This window comes from Schistocerca cancellata, chromosome 4 (assembly GCF_023864275.1).
Source record: "Schistocerca cancellata isolate TAMUIC-IGC-003103 chromosome 4, iqSchCanc2.1, whole genome shotgun sequence".
Classification (NCBI taxonomy): Eukaryota; Metazoa; Arthropoda; class Insecta; order Orthoptera; family Acrididae; genus Schistocerca; species Schistocerca cancellata.
Window position 1 is genome coordinate 571,726,956 of NC_064629.1, and position 17,051 is coordinate 571,744,006.

The window sequence follows — 17,051 nt, forward strand, 5'->3', positions numbered from 1 at the left end:
TCGTGTGAAAATAGGGTAACTTCGAATCTCTGTATCTCGGAAACGGATAAAGACATGGAGAACATTTTCAAGTTTGTTATAGATAGGGATCTAAGGAATACATCGCGAAAAGTACAGCCATTTTCTGTGCATAGCCGCCTAGGAATCAGCGGCTGGGTTTAAGTGAAAATATATGACGGCGAAAATATAGTAATTTTTTTTGCGGTTTTCAGAGGCGGTGTTTTTCAACTGATACTTTGAAAAACGCATGTTGTAATGTTTACCAACTGTACATGTCAACGGTAATCAAAATATAGGTTTTAGGGGTGTTTCCAGATAACGAATAAATATTTTGGAAAATAGGAAGATGGCAGTTCTAGATAAACGCTTAGAGAATATATTGTAATGTTTACCAACTGTACATGTCAACGGTAATCAAAATATAGGTTTTTGAGGTGTTTCCAGATAACGAATAAATATTTTGGAAAATAGGAAGATGGCAGTTCTAGATAAACGCTTAGAGAATATACCAGTAAAATTTGAGCAACTTGTTGGTATTATTAATTATTTAGATTTCACCTCACACCGGATTTTACGTTTATATGTGGTAACTTTGATCATCTGTATCTCGGAAACGGATAAAGATAAGAAGACAATTTTCAAATATGTTCGAGATCAGGATCTTATGAAACTATTGTAAAATTTTCAGCCGTTTGTTGTGCATAGTCGACTTGTAATCCGTGGCTCGGTTTTGTTATCCAGAAATCACGTTTTTGCTGTGTTTCCCAATAACGGCTAAAGATTTTTGAAAATAGGAAATGGCACTTCTAGACAAATACCTAGAGAATATACCGCTAAAATTTTAGCAATTTACTGCGGTTAGCTGTTTAGATATCCGTTGCTGACGACGAAAAAATGGTGAAAAACGCTGTTTTCATGTTTTCTCAGGAACCGCCCATGAACTAAATGGTGCCCCCATAAGCCCCGTAAGGTACATCGCAGATCATATCTAATGAGAAAAGAAAATGGCTCTGAGCACTATGGGACTCAACTGCTGTGGTCATAAGTCCCCTAGAACTTAGAACTACTTAAACCTAACTAACCTAAGGACAGCACACAACACCCAGCCATCACGAGGCAGAGAAAATCCCTGACCCCGCCGGGAATCGAACCCGGGAACCCGGGCGTGGGAAGCGAGAACGCTACCGCACGACCACGAGATGCGGGCTATGAGAAAAGAATCAAACGATTTGTTTCTTTTGCCTAAGCTGGAGGAAGTCTGTAATAGTCAGACTTTGACCCTGTACTGTAGGATAGTTATAGTTGGGTGTACAAATGATCCCTGGCCCAAGAGCTATCCAAAACTTTTGACACTACCTTTATATCACCACTAGACCTCGAGATAAGATCCCCGGAAAACTTCTGTTTTCGTGCGCGGCGTTTTGGGACATACTGGAAGAGCATGCTGTCACTTGCGTATCGATTTTGAAACTGGTATTGAGAGTTGCTGCACTATTAATTTTGAGAGAGCGAGCTGTATGGTCCGCAGCTCGTGGTCGTGCGGTAGCGTTCTCGCTTCCCGCGCCCGGGTTCCCGGGTTCGATTCCCGGCTGGGTCAGGGATTTTCTCTGCCTCGTGATGACTGGGTGTTGTGTGATGTCCTTAGGTTAGTTAGGTTTAAGTAGTTCTAAGTTCTAGGGGACTGATGACCATAGATGTTAAGTCCCATAGTGCTCAGAGCCATTTGAACCATTTTTTTCGAACTGTATGTCTGGCTTAAATGGCTCTGAGCACTGTGGGACTTAACACTGAGGTCATCAGTCCCCTAGAACTTAGAACTACTTAAACCTAACTAACCTAAGGACAGCAGACACATCCATGCCCGAGGCAGGATTCGAACCTGCGACCGTAGCAGTCGCGCGGTTCCGGACTGAAGCGTCTAGAAACGCTCGGCCACAGCGGCCGGCTGTCTGGATTAATTTAGACAAGTACTGGTCTCTCCTCTCTTCCTCAGCGATCCGAGGTAAGGTTTTAGTGTTCTTTTCTTATGGCTTGATATGTATCTAGAGATAGTGTTACTCCTTGGGTTCTCTGACGAACCGCGTAGCAAACGAAGAGCATTTTGATTACGTTCACGTCCCATATTTGACCCACGGTCGGAAGTTAGTGAATTGTTGGTTTGATTGAACAGAAAGATAGGATATAATTCTGTGTTTACTTATTATTGCCGATTCAATAATCCAGCGGAATGTGTCTGTATTAAGTGTAACATATGCTACACGTTGTATTAACCTATGTGAAGATGTGTCATAGGAATTACTCTAATAAATCAGAAGTTTATTGAAATTTCCATTTTGACTATCTCAGTCCGACTAATAGGAAGAGGAGGAGATTAGTGTTTGACGTCACGTCGACAGTGAGGTCATTAGAGACGGAGCACAAGCTCGGATTAGAGAAGGATGGAGAAGGAAAGCAGCCGTGCCATTTCGGAGGAACCATTCCGGCATTCGCCCTAAGCGATTAAGGGAGATCACAGAAAACCTAAATCTGGTTTGTCTGATGCGGGTTTTAACCGTCCAACATGCTAACGAATGCGATACCCCGCTCAGTTATCCGATTGAAGTAATGATAAATAAACATTTTGTAATTAATGCCAGACTGGTTTTGTGCCTCATTAAGATGTCTGACGATATCCTGTTGCACGTGGTTCGCATTCTACGTTGAACAAGAGGCCCCATTTTCCCCGTTAGGGTTTCTGGAGTAGGCTAGGGACACACAACGGCTGAAGTGGCTTCCAGAAGAAAGACTTGAATCAGGTCGTTAAACCACACGAAATTATTGTAATTACTCCCTCAACTGATGGTGCCACATGCACTATCTGCTCGAAAGTATCCGGATACCTATTAGTGGACATTAATGTGGGGTATGTCCATCCTTCTCCTTTCTGACGGCTTAAACTCTGCTGGCAACACCTTCCATGGGGTGTATGAATGGCTGTGGAGGAATGGAAGCTCGTTCCTCCCCATGAGCTGAAACCTGAGATGGTAGTGATGATGGAACGAACTCGACTTGTAACTCATTCCAAAAATTCCATTTGGGTTCATATAAGGACTCTGTGCAAGTCAGTCCATTTCAGGACTTTAACTGTCCACAAACCATTGCCTCACAGATGATGCTTTATGACAGAGTGCATTGTCATGCTGATATATCGTTTCCGAACTGTTCCTCTGCTGTAAGCAGTACACACGCCGTAAAATGTGTTCATAGCCTTCCGCATTTAGCGTTATCTTAAGCACAATAAGGGAACCATATCCCAACCACGAGTAAAAACCTCATACTGTAACACCTCCTCTGTATTTCACTTTTGGAGCTACACATGATGGCAGGTAACGTATTCCAAGTATACACTAAGTCCAAACTCTTCCATCAGAGTACAACGCGATTCATTACTCGTTTCCAGGCATTCACTGTCCAGTGGCTGCGCTCTTTACATCAGCTGAGGCGTAGGTTAGCGCCGGCTACAGGTTGCGTGACTTATGAACAGCTGCTCCACCATTTTACCCAAATGTTTTCAACTCCCTACGCACAGCTATTGTGGTATCTGGTCTGCTGGTAGCACTCTGGATCTTGATCCGATCTTTTCTCCGCAATGCTCGGCGATCTCTGCCCATTAGTAGGCCGGCCGGTGTGGCCGAGCGGTTCTAGGCACTACAGTCTGGAACCGCGCGACCGCTACGGTCGCAGGTTCGAATCCTGCCTCGGGCATGGATTTGTGTGATGTCCCTAGGTTAGTTAGGTTTAAGTAGTTCGAAGTTGTAGGGGACTGATGACCTCAGAAGTTGAGTCCCATAGCGCTCAGAGCCATTTGAACCATTTGAACCCAGCAGTAGATGTGGTCTACCTGGGCTTGGTTTAACTGTGGTTGTTACCTCGCATTTCCATTTCAGAACCAAGTCACCAGCAGTCGACTTGGGCAGCTTTAGAGTGGATGAAATGTCCCTGATGGATTTGTTACACAGGTGACATCCAATAAATAGTCCACGTTGGAAGTCAGTGAACTCTTTTGACCGGGCCGGCCGCATTGACCGAGCGGTTCTAGGCGTTTCAGTCTGGAACCATGCGACCGCTACGGTCGCAGGTTCGAATCCTGCCTCTGGCATGGATGTGTGTGATGTCCTTAGGTTAGTTAGGTGTAAGTAGTTCTAAGTTCTAGGGGACTGATCATCTCAGATGATAAGTTCCATAGTGCTCAGAGCCATTTGAACCACCTTCTGCCTGAGGAATTCTGCTGTTACCGCTTCTCCACTGACAATACATTACCCCACGCCTCCTTTTATACTGGTGGGTCTGCCTTACGTGACATATAGCGATCAGTTCCGCATTACGTAGGGGTGTCCATATACTTTTCATCAGATGACGTACGTGCAACAGGCAGCGAGAGCACGAAAACGAGCCAGAGTGAGGTTCTCCTCTGCTGCGTCATGTCACATGCCGTGATGCTATGGTGCTGTGTAGAGCTACCCGCACAGGGAAAACAAGTTGTGTTGTATTCAGTCTACAAAATGTGCGCCGGCTACCATTTTGTCGACAACCTACGCCGCGAGCTTCTATTGTGTTTGGTGCTTGCTTCTGGCTGGATTTCCTATAACAGTAAGACTTGCTTGGGCTTTATTCACGGACCTATAGTATTTCACCGAGTCGATTCTATGCGTAACCGTCGCCATGCAGAAGTTTGTGTTGTGTGCCGAACTCCCTATCTGTACCGAACTTGTCATTAGTGTTTTCGTTCAAATAAAGGCAGCAGGAGCACCCTTACAACACTCATCACCACACACCATAATGTGGCTTGCGAAGTGCGGATCTAGATGCAGAAAATCGAAAGCTGTTTCAATTAGACATTAGTAAAGTTTTTAAAGTTAGGAAATATTTTTCAAGAACTATGCACTACACAATAACTTATATTTGATGGATTATGTGGATACTTTGAGATGTACTATATCGGTGCATTTTTTTGAGCACCTTTGTTTTCGTACAATAGGGCACACTGTGTTACAAAAAAATGGTTCAAATGGCACTAAGCACTATGGGACTCAACTGCTGAGGTCATACGTCCCCTAGAACTACTTAAACCTAACTAACCTAAGGACATCACACACATCCATGCCCGAGGCAGGATAATAATAATACACTCCTGGAAATGGAAAAAAGAACACATTGACACCGGTGTGTCAGACCCACCATACTTGCTCCGGACACTGCGAGAGGGCTGTACAAGCAATGATCACACGCACGGCACAGCGGACACACCAGGAACCGCGGTGTTGGCCGTCGAATGGCGCTAGCTGCGCAGCATTTGTGCACCGCCGCCGTCAGTGTCAGCCAGTTTGCCGTGGCATACGGAGCTCCATCGCAGTCTTTAACACTGGTAGCATGCCGCGACAGCGTGGACGTGAACCGTATGTGCAGTTGACGGATTTTGAGCGAGGGCGTATACTGGGCATGCGGGAGGCCGGGTGGACGTACCGCCGAATTGCTCAACACGTGGGGCGTGAGGTCTCCACAGTACATCGATGTTGTCGCCAGTGGTCGGCGGAAGGTGCACGTGCCCGTCGACCTGGGACCGGACCGCAGCGACGCACGGATGCACGCCAAGACCGTAGGATCCTACGCAGTGCCGTAGGGGACCGCACCGCCACTTCCCAGCAAATTAGGGACACTGTTGCTCCTGGGATATCGGCGAGGACCATTCGCAACCGTCTCCATGAAGCTGGGCTACGGTCCCGCACACCGTTAGGCCGTCTTCCGCTCACGCCCCAACATCGTGCAGCCCGCCTCCAGTGGTGTCGCGACAGGCGTGAATGGAGGGACGAATGGAGACGTGTCGTCTTCAGCGATGAGAGTCGCTTCTGCCTTGGTGCCAATGATGGTCGTATGCGTGTTTGGCGCCGTGCAGGTGAGCACCACAATCAGGACTGCATACGACCGAGGCACACAGGGCCAACACCCGGCATCATGGTGTGGGGAGCGATCTCCTACACTGGCCGTACACCACTGGTGATCGTCGAGGGGACACTGAATAGTGCACGGTACATCCAAACCGTCATCGAACCCATCGTTCTACCATTCCTAGACCGGCAAGGGAACTTGCTGTTCCAACAGGACAATGCACGTCCGCATGTATCCCGTGCCACCCAACGTGCTCTAGAAGGTGTAAGTCAACTACCCTGGCCAGCAAGATCTCCGGATCTGTCCCCCATTGAGCATGTTTAGGACTGGATGAAGCGTCGTCTCACGCGGTCTGTACGTCCAGCACGAACGCTGGTCCAACTGAGGCGCCAGGTGGAAATGGCATGGCAAGCCGTTCCACAGGACTACATCCAGCATCTCTACGATCGTCTCCATGGGAGAATAGCAGCCTGCATTGCTGCGAAAGGTGGATATACACTGTACTAGTGCCGACATTGTGCATGCTCTGTTGCCTGTGTCTACGTGCCTGTGGTTCTGTCAGTGTGATCATGTGATGTATCTGACCCCAGGAATGTGTCAATAAAGTTTCCCCTTCCTGGGACAATGAATTCACGGTGTTCTTATTTCAGTTTCCAGGAGTGTAATAATAATAATAATAATAATGATAATAATACTGTCGTGTGACGAGGGCCTCCCGTCGGTTAGACCGCTCGCCTGGTGCAAGTCTTTCGATTTGACGCCATTTCAGCGACTTGCGCGTCGATGGAGATGAAATGATGATGATTAGGACTACACAACACCCAGTCCCTGAGCGGAGAAAATCTCCGACCCAGCCGGAAATCGAACGCGGTCCCTTAGGATTGACAGCCTGTGGCGCTGACCACTCAGCTACTGGGGGCGGACCGAGGCAGGATTCGAACCTGCGACCGTAGCGGTCGCGCGGCTCCAGACTGTAGCGCCTAGAACCGCTCGGCCACTCCGGCCGGGGCCGTGCGGTTAAAGGCGCTGCAGTCTGGAACCACAAGACCGCTACGGTCGCAGGTTCGAATCCTGCCTCGGGCATGGATGTTTGTGATGTCCTTAGGTTAGTTAGGTTTAACTAGTTCTAAGTTCTAGGGGACTAATGACCTCAGCAGTTGCGTCCCATAGTGCTCAGAGCCATTTGCCAACTCCGGCCGGCCATTGTGTTACAACTGGATACAGTGTCTTAATAATAAATTGTCAGTAATCAATACTTAATTCGAAATAGTATACAGGTCCTTTGAGGTGAGATTCAGTTTTAGTTTTTTAATCGGTCGCTGAATGCCAAGTTCACCCCATATCGCACTACCGAGTAGTAACGGTTGCTTCAGCACATTATTAACTGTACATTTTGGTAAGATGGGAACGAGTGCTTGGAGCAGTGGAGTTTTTGTGGAGGGCTGCCTGCTGTACTGTGTCGAGGGCTGCCCCGCCGCCTGTGACCGACATGGGACACCGGGCACTGCACCGGCTCCTCTCTGCTTCCTGCTCCACAGCCCACTTCTTCAGCAGGCTTTGTGCTACGAAAGTACACTTTCAGTGCGAAGTGCACGTTATGAAGGAAGGGTATGAATGACGTGAACAGCAGTATACACGTTAGCAGCCCTGTTGTGCGCAAGGGCTGGCCATACCATTAGAAACAATCAGTGGGGAAAAGCGATGTATGCGACATAATATTCTAAAGTCTTGTCTCTTCGCATTAATAAAATCCGAGTTAGAAGTCACAAGTTGCAGATTTTCTAGAGCGCCTTAGCTCTACAGGTTTTCCATTACGGTTAATACTAGACTTTTGTAATGTCAAAAAACTGATTTACTTTCCTCATTTTTGCACATTCATGTATACAGCATGATATTCCGAGACGGTTCTACGTTAGAAAGTGTTCATTGTACAGAAGCCTTTAATATGGATAATATGTGGTGTCTTCTTTATTGAACGCGACTCTTTTAAACGAGCAACAGGGTCACACTACAGTTACTCCCTTATAAAATTTCTTGAGAACAGCTAATCACAGTTCTAAAATAACAGTAACACTCTCCATCACTCAACCTTAGTATGCTAGAAAAAGGAGTTAGGTGTTTAGCCATAAAAATCTTTGTGTATGCATATAGTGACGTGAAGAATCTATAGATAGTAGAATAACCTTCAAAATACATTGAAATCATATTCACGTGACAACACCTTCCATTGCGTAATGTTAAAATATGTGGTGTGTGTGTGTGTTTATATGAAAGAGAGAGAGAGAGAGAGAGAGAGAGAGAGATTGCACATAGAATTATGTATAAATCAACATAGCAATGAGGCTAGTGTTAAAAATTATCCTGTAAACCGTTAGCTTGTTTCCGTGATTTTGACTGAGAAGCGTGTTGTATTTGTAAACTAGATGAAACGTTCCGCATCATACCGAGAGATCATAAATATGATCCTTGGAACAAGCAGACAGTGAAACTAATGTACAAATACAGCCATAGGTGGCGTATTATTTGATTATTTTGACGATTTCGCTCGTCAAAAGTAAGCGTCTTCCGATATTAATAGCCGTAGTGGCAGTAAGTAAAAAGCTCCGCTCAGCAATATCTTCAACACAAAGTAACTCGATGAAACATAATAATTTCCATTTCATGTCCTTAAAATATTTACACCTAATTGTTTTTATGAGTTAGCTGATTCTAACTGTGACTCACTGATTGTGTAGTCGTAGTACGTTTTATCGTCTTCTGAAATTCAAAATTTTACATTTTAGATTTTCTTCTCTCGGATGCTGCCTCTCATCTGGCTTAATTTTCATTTCGCTACTAATTACTTGTTATTTATCACATGTCATCATAATCTGCCACTGTATTAGTGTATTATATGCGATGATACACTGAGGTGGCAAAGGTCGTGGGATACCCCCTAGTATCGCGGGGGAGCTCATTTTGCCCGGCCTAGTGCAGCAACTTGACGTGGCGTGGTCTCGACAAGTCGTTGGAAGTCCCCTGCAGAAATACTGAGCCGTGCTGCCTCTATAGCCGTCCATAATTGCGAAACAGTTGCCGCTGCAGGATTTTATGCACGAACTGACCTCTCGATTATGTCTCATGAATGTACGATGCGATTCATGTTGGGCGATCTGGGTGGCCAAATCATCTGCTCGAACTGTCCAGAATGTTCTTCAAACCAGTTGCGAACACCTGTGGACCGGCGAAATGGCGGATTGTCATCCATAAAAAAAATCCATCGTTGTTTGGGAAAATGAGGTCCATGAGAGGCTGCAAATGATCTCCAGGTAGCCGAACATCCAGAGGATCCAGTCCATTCCATGTAAACACAACCCACGCCACTATGGATGCACCACCTGCATGCACAGTGTCTTGTTGACAGCTTGTGTCCATGGCTTCGTGGGGTCTGCGTCACACTCGAAATCTACCATCAGCTCTTACCGAATGAAATCGGGACTCATCGACCAGGCCATGGTTTTCCAATCGTGTAGGGTTCAACCGGTACGGTCACGAGCCCAAAAGAGGCGCTGCAGGAAATGTCGTGCTGTCAGCAAAGGAACTGGTGTCGATCGTTTGCTGCCATAGACCATTAACGCCAAATTTTGCCGCTCTGTCCTAACGGATACGTCCGTCGTTTCATTCCACATTGATTTATGCGCTTATTTCACGCATTTTTGCATGTCTGCTAGCACTAACACTCTACGCCAACGCTGCTACCTCCGGTCTTTAAGTGAAGGCCATCGGCCACTGCGTTTCCCATGGTGAGAGGTAATTGTCGAAATGTGGTATTCCCAGCACGCTCTTGACACTGTGGATGGTGGAATATTGAATTCCCTAACGATTTCCAAACTGGAATGTCCCATGCATGTAGCCCCGACTACGATTCCTCATTCAGTGTGTTAATTCTTGTCGTGTGGCCATAATCACCTCGGAACCATTTTCACACGAATCATTTAATAACAAATGACAGCTCCGTCAATGCACTTATATTTTGTACCCTCTATACGCCATAGTACCATCTGTATACGTGCATATCGCTATCCCATGACTTTTATCACCTTAATGTGAAGCTACTTTCCAGATGTTCCAGTAAGAACCATACGAACGGTGGAAGTTCAAATGGACTACGTTATGTACTCTTATTCCTGTTGCAGCTTCGGTCGGTGGATGAAGAAGAGTTATGTATCAGTGTGTTGTTCGATTTTTTTTGACATTGCGTCGTTAGTGAGAATTGCTTGTATCTCATTAGGAACGGTGATAAACTTAACTCCAACAGAGAGACCACTTTAGTCGCTCGCAATGACTGCAGGATGATGTTCCACCTCGTTATAATATCTGGGACACCTGCTCCCTCTTGTCAGCCACGGTAAGCCGGCCAGGGTGGCCGATCAGTTCTAGGCGCTACAGTCTGGAACCGCGCGACCGCACGGTCGCAGTTTCGAATCCTGCCTCGGGCATGGATGTGTGTGATGTCCTTAGGTTAGTTAAGTTTAAGTAGTTCTATGTTCTAGGGGACTGATGACGTTAGAAGTTCAGTCCCATAGTGCTCAGAGCCATTTGAACCAGCCGCGGTCACAGTTTCTTACCTACCTGCCCGCGGCATTCAATGCTATACCAGTCGCGTCGAGGGATTTTTTTCAAACGTACAATAACCTTCGGCTTTGGTGCATCCAGTCTGCACTCAAGAGTCATACATCGATGATATTCTTGCAGGATGTCAATTGCTGATTAAAGATATACGCACCAAATAAGTTGCTCCAAAGAAATTCTATTCGTCGATTTCTTCGGGAGTTGAATTTGTAGCTTTTAAGAATACAACACATTACAACATTACAAAATGGCACTCTCGTTAGGCACTGAATCTAAATCCTACCAGAAAATCCACTTTCACTGTAGTCTGTTCTAAATTACTTTAGAGTTGCCAGCAATGTAAGAGCTAGTGGGGTAAGACTCACGAGGAAGGGACAACAATCATTCAGCCAACCCTACGAGATCTGTAGTTACAGCAACGACCTACGGTTGCCAGACCTTCACCCCCACGTCACTTTCCGCTTTCACTATGCTGATGTTTCAGTCAGCTTGCCCCTCTGTGGAATCGTATGTTACGAGCAAAAATTTTGTTTGTATTCGTTTCTTACAGTTGCAGGATTAATATTTTATACGTTATTATACGTTTGTTATTTGTTATGTGATACTGAAAAATATCAGTAACAAGTTCACCAAATTTTATTTAGTTCAAATGTTCAACGTCGCTGTCTTGGTCAGCGCACTGCCGAGAAAGATTAGTTGAAAGAAATGGTTGGTGCGTTACGTGCCTACACCGTCAACAGTTATTACTCCTGGTAAGGCTCGCACAAGAGGAGAATTCATAGGGCGTCACATCAAAAGAGTCAGGATACTCATCATCATCAAAATGGTTCAAATGGCTCTGAGCACTATGGGACTCAACATCTGAGGTCACCAGTCCCCTAGAACTTAGAACTACTTAAACCTAACTAACCTAAGGACATCACACACACCCATGCCCGAGGCAGGATTCGAACCTGCGACCGTAGAAGTCACGCGGTTCCGGACTGAAGTGCCTAGAACCGCATGGCCACCGCGGCCGGCACTCATCATCATCATAATCATCATCATCATATCATCATCATCATCATCATCTCAGCCTTTTCACACGTCATGTGGGGTCGGCGTTGCTTTGCTGGATCCTTCTCTTCCATAAGTGCCCATCCAGTGCTTCTTCTCTGAGCCATCCTTTCTCCCGTAGGTCCCCTGCTACCTTGCCTTTTCATCTCAGTTTCGGTCTTCCTCTTGTCCTTGACTCTTCGATTTCTAGGCCTTCAACTCTTCCCCCCACGTAGTGCTCCCCTTTTCTCTGCACATGTCCATACCATCTTAGCCTGCTTTCCTTGATCTTCTTCCCTGTGGGCCCCACTTTCACTGTTCCCCTGATATACTCATTCCTTAGTCTATCCTTTCGTGTCACCCCACTCATCTATCTTAACATTCTCATTTCTGCCACTTCCATCTTTTTCTCTTGGGAGCCAGGAGACTGATTACTCAAAAACAGTGCGCCCTTTCATTCTATTGTTGACAAGAAGCCTACCATGGTAAAATGAAAGGAGGATATGATTCGGTTCAGCGTCGAAAGGTCACAATAGGTGATAAATAAAAAAAAGAAAGTCCTGTTCCTACATACGAAATCGACGAGCTGCCAAATTCACTCGGGCATACAGTCATAATGCTGCCACCTCATCATTGTTATTTCAGTCCAGTTGATTATATGGGCACAAATTAAAAGTTAGGTTGACAAGTATAAGAAAAAAATTACGCTGTCTGCAGTCGAGGCACTCAGCAACAAACCTGGTAGGTAAATCATCTCTGAGGGTTGGAAGAAAACAATTAATCATATGAAGTACATCATGGAAAAAGCACACCAGCTATCTGCCGCTGTTTGCTGATGACGCTGTGCTGTACGGGAGGTTGTCGTCATTGAATGGCTGTAGGAGGATGCAAGATGACTCAGACAAAATTTGCAGTTTGTATAATAAATGGCAGCTTGCTCTAAAATGTAGAAAAATGTAAGTAAGAAAAAATTTTCGAGTGCAATAATGTGCTGCTCGCCACAGTCAACTCTATTAAATATTTAGGCGTAAAGTTGAAAAGCGATATGAAATGGGACGAGCATGTCAGGGCAGTAGTAGAGTAGGCGAATGGTCGATTTATGGTTATTAGGAGATTATTGAAACTAGCTCATCTATAAAGGAGACCACCCATAGAATACCAGTGCGATCCATTGTTGAGTACTATTAGTGTTTGGGATCCCCATCAGATCGGATTAAAGGAAGACGTCGAAACAATTCGGAGACGAGTCGCTAGATTTATTACCCGTAGGCTCGATCAACGCGGGAGTATCACGGAGATGTTGTGTGAACTCAATTGGAAATCCCTCGAGGGAAGACGACCCTCTTTTCGCGACACTCTATTGAGAAAATTTAGAGAACCGGCAATTGTAGCTGACTGGAGAACGATTCTACTGTCGCCAACATATATTTCACGTAAGGACCACGAAGATAGGAGAAATTAGGGCCTGTACGAGGGCATATGGTCATTCGTTCTTTCCTCGCTCTATTTTCGAATGGAACAGGAAAGGAAATGACTTAGTAGTACAATGTACCCTCCACTATGCACCGTACGGCGGCTTGCGGAGTATGTGTGTAGAATTAGATAAAGCTATTTAAAATTCGTTGTAGGGAATGACCACATCAAACAATAACAGCGGTGACAGCTTCACATCAGGCATCTGTGATTGCGACGAAAGTAATATCAATAAAGTTACTTCACGGTCATCGCAAAAAAGGTGCACAAGTGGATGTAGCGGAATGTTTGGTGTGTATGCATCTTAAGTACCGTACCTTCATAGCAAACTCATGTTTTTGTAAGTTTTGACTATTAAAAAGAAAACTATTATCAATAAGTCCGGATGAAGCTAGTCTCAGGATCTTAGTCTTAACCGCACAAGAGAAACCCCAATCACTTTTTGGATTGTAATTGTTGCAAGGCTGACATAGCGTATTTTGCATCACTATTCCTGTTTCTTCCAACCCAATAAGATAAGTTCGCTCACCTCGATTACCAGAAGTAATTTTTTGTGGTAGAGGTAAAAAGAAATTTTGACCAGAAAACTTAATAACGGGTTAATTGTAAACTTAGCGCTTTGTTTGTCGCAGTGAAACCAGAAGGACAACCGCTGAGGTTTCCACGCACGAGAGCAGCAATATGCGTACATTTAACTCAAATTATCTCATGTTACCGAACACCGACAGACTGCCGGTTTGGAGAAAGTGAAAATATGATGTATTGTTAATATATAGTTCGCATAGCGCGTTCACACAAATTCATTATCAAAAAAGGTTCCCAGGGGTAGAAAATTTGATAACATCATTCAAATATTTCGTAAACTTGCTGTATATCGTGTTAAAATTTTGCTACCGAAAATAAATAAAAAATGAAAACATAATGCATCTCTTTTAGAAGACACTGATGCCAGGTAAATTTTTGTATATCGAATAGTTCGCAAGTTTGAGAGAGTTGAGTGGAATGTAAGGTTACGCATTTGTTCTATGAGGGACGGGGCAATTCTGCTTCATGCCTCCACGTGTTGCTGCCCGTGTCAGTCCTAAAGGACACACATAAAAAAAAGTTTTGCATCACCTCGGTTCGGAGAGTTCCGGAACCTGTACAGAAAATTGGAATAGAGACCAACAGAAATATCATTTCCGCCCTTTTTATTGCTCATGAAAACCAACACTGCATTTTGTGGCACCATACAGCGAGACTTTCAGAGGTGGTGATTCAGATTGCTGTACACACCGGAACCTCTGATACCCAGTAGCACGTCCTCTGGCATTGATGCAATCCTGTATTCGTCGTGGCACACTAACCACAAGTTCATCAAGGCACTGTTGGTCCAGATTGTCCCACTCCTCAACGGCGATTCGGCGTAGATCCCTCTGAGTGGTTGGTGGGTCACGTCATCCATAAACAGCGCTTTACAATCTATCCCAGGTATGTTCGATAGGGTTCATGTCTGGAAAATATGCTGGCCACTCTAGTCGAACGATGTCATTATCCTGAAGGTAGTCATTCACAGGATGTGCACGATGGGGGCGTGAATTGTCGTCCATGAAGACGAATGCCTCGCAAATATGCTGCCGATATTGCTGCACTTTCGGTCTGAGGATGGCATTTACGTATCGTACAGCCGTTACGGCGCCTTCCATGACCACCAGTACGTCGGCACCACATAATGCCACCCTAACACAGCAGGGAACCTCCACCTTCCTGAACTCGCTGGACAGTGTGTCTGAGACGTTCAGCCTGACCAGTTTACCTCCAAATACGTCTCCAACGATTGCCTGGTTAAAAAACAGACATAATGTCTGATGGGATAGCAGCAATCAGTGATTGTATAATGTTACTTATAATCCGTCTTGATTGCAATTTTTTTTTTTTATTCGTATGACCGGTTTCGGTTCATTCAGAACCATCTTCAGATCTGTAACGATAATGATACTAATTTACTATTTCACGAAAGCAAATCTTTTTCATTCTATGTAATCAACATCAAATGTAGCAGAACGTACCTGATATTTCAGTTACAGGAGTCCAAATCCAGCAACTTTCACATGCTGCGTCACATAAAATTGGTTGGCAGAATGCACGTCATTTAAATTAATTATAACACTATTACCGACAGGTGGCGTCTGGTACATTTGTTACATTCCATTTGCACATATTGTATTCAGTAGATTTTTTTGAATAACTTTTATCTCCAAAAATACTTAATTAAAATCTGTAGATGTCAAGGTTAAAATCTGTACTTATCAAAAATGAACCGAAACCGGTCATATGAATAAAAAAAATTTGCAATCAAGACGGATCATAAGTAACATTATGTCTGTTTGAAGGCAAATGCGCTCCGGTCGCAGGTTCGAATCCTGCCTCAGGCATGGATGTGTGTGATGTCCTTAGGTTAGTTAGGTTTAATTAGTTCTAAGTTCTAGGCGACTGATGACCTCATAAGTTAAGTCTCATAGTGCTCAGAGCCATTTGAACCATTTGAAGGCAAATGCGACACTCATCGGTGAAGAGAACGTGATGCCAATCCTGAGCGGTCCATTCGGCATGTTCTCGGGCCCTCTGTACCGCGCTGCATGGTGTCGTGGTTGCAAAGATGGACCTCGCCATGGACGTCGGGAGTGAAGTTGGGCATCATGCAGCCTATTTCGCACAGTTTGAGTCGTAACACGACGTCCTGTAACTGCACGAAAGGCATTATTCAACATGGTGGCGTTGCTATCAGGGCTCCTCCGAGCCATAATCCGTAGGTAGTGGTCATCCATTGCAGTAGTAGCCCTTGGGCGGCCTGAGTGAGGTATGTCATCGACAGTTCCTGTCTCTCTGTATCTCCTCCATGTCCGAACAACATCGCTTTGGTTCACTCCAAGACGCCTGGACACTTCCCTTTCTGAGAGCCCTTCCGAGCCAAAGTAACAATGCGGACGCGATCGAACCGCTGTATTGACTGTCTAGGCATGGTTGAACTACAGACAACACGAGCCGTGTACCTCCTTCCTGGTGGAATGACTGGAATTGATCGGCTGTCGGACCCCCTCCGTGTAATAGCCGCTGCTCATGCATGGTTGTTTACATCTTTGGGCGGGTTTGGTTCAAACGGTTCAAATGGCTCTGAGCACTATGGGACTCAACTTCTGAGGTCATTAGTCCCCTAGAACTTAGAACTAGTTAAACCTAACTAACCTAAGGACATCACACACATCCATGCCCGAGGCAGGATTCGAACCTGCGACCGTAGCGGCCTCGCGGTTCCAGACTGCAGCGCCTAGCACCGCACGGCCACTTTGGCCGGCTTTGGCGGGTTTAGAGGCATCTCTGAACAGTCAAAAGGACTGAGTCTGTGATGCAATATCCACAGTCAACGTCTATCTTCAGGAGTTCTGGGAACTAGGGTGATGCAAAACTTTTTTTGATGTGTGTATTTTGAAGAGACTATAGATGTTTTAGTGATTCAAACTATGCTCAACTACTTGTGGGCCATCCTGTAGTGTTTCATAGCAAATTTAACTTACTGGCCGTAGAAATCAGCAATTACCTTAAGGAACACACATTGGTAAACAGATAGTCCTTTTGCTCTTGTTTTATTCGCGGATAGAACAAGCAGAAGGGAGCGGCTGCTTACCTATGAGAAGAAATTCTCTCTACTGTGAACTATGCAATGACTTGCGTAGTGTCCGTGTAGATATGAATGTATGTTACACGCTACACTGAATACAGTATTGGGCATCATAAGATATGCATTACTACATTTCTGCATTCGTGAAATTTCCCGTTTCCTGCTCAATAAGAATTCACTGTGCAGTAGGGTATCATGTTCCTGGATGACTGGGGAACGTCAGAAGACTATAATCGTTATACTCGTGCCGGGGGAGTTCTAGGCTTGTTATGGTCTGCGATTCTAGTTCCAAGTTACGCTAGCGACATTCCGAGACAGGCATCGGATTCCTGTTCGGGATCGCGTCTGT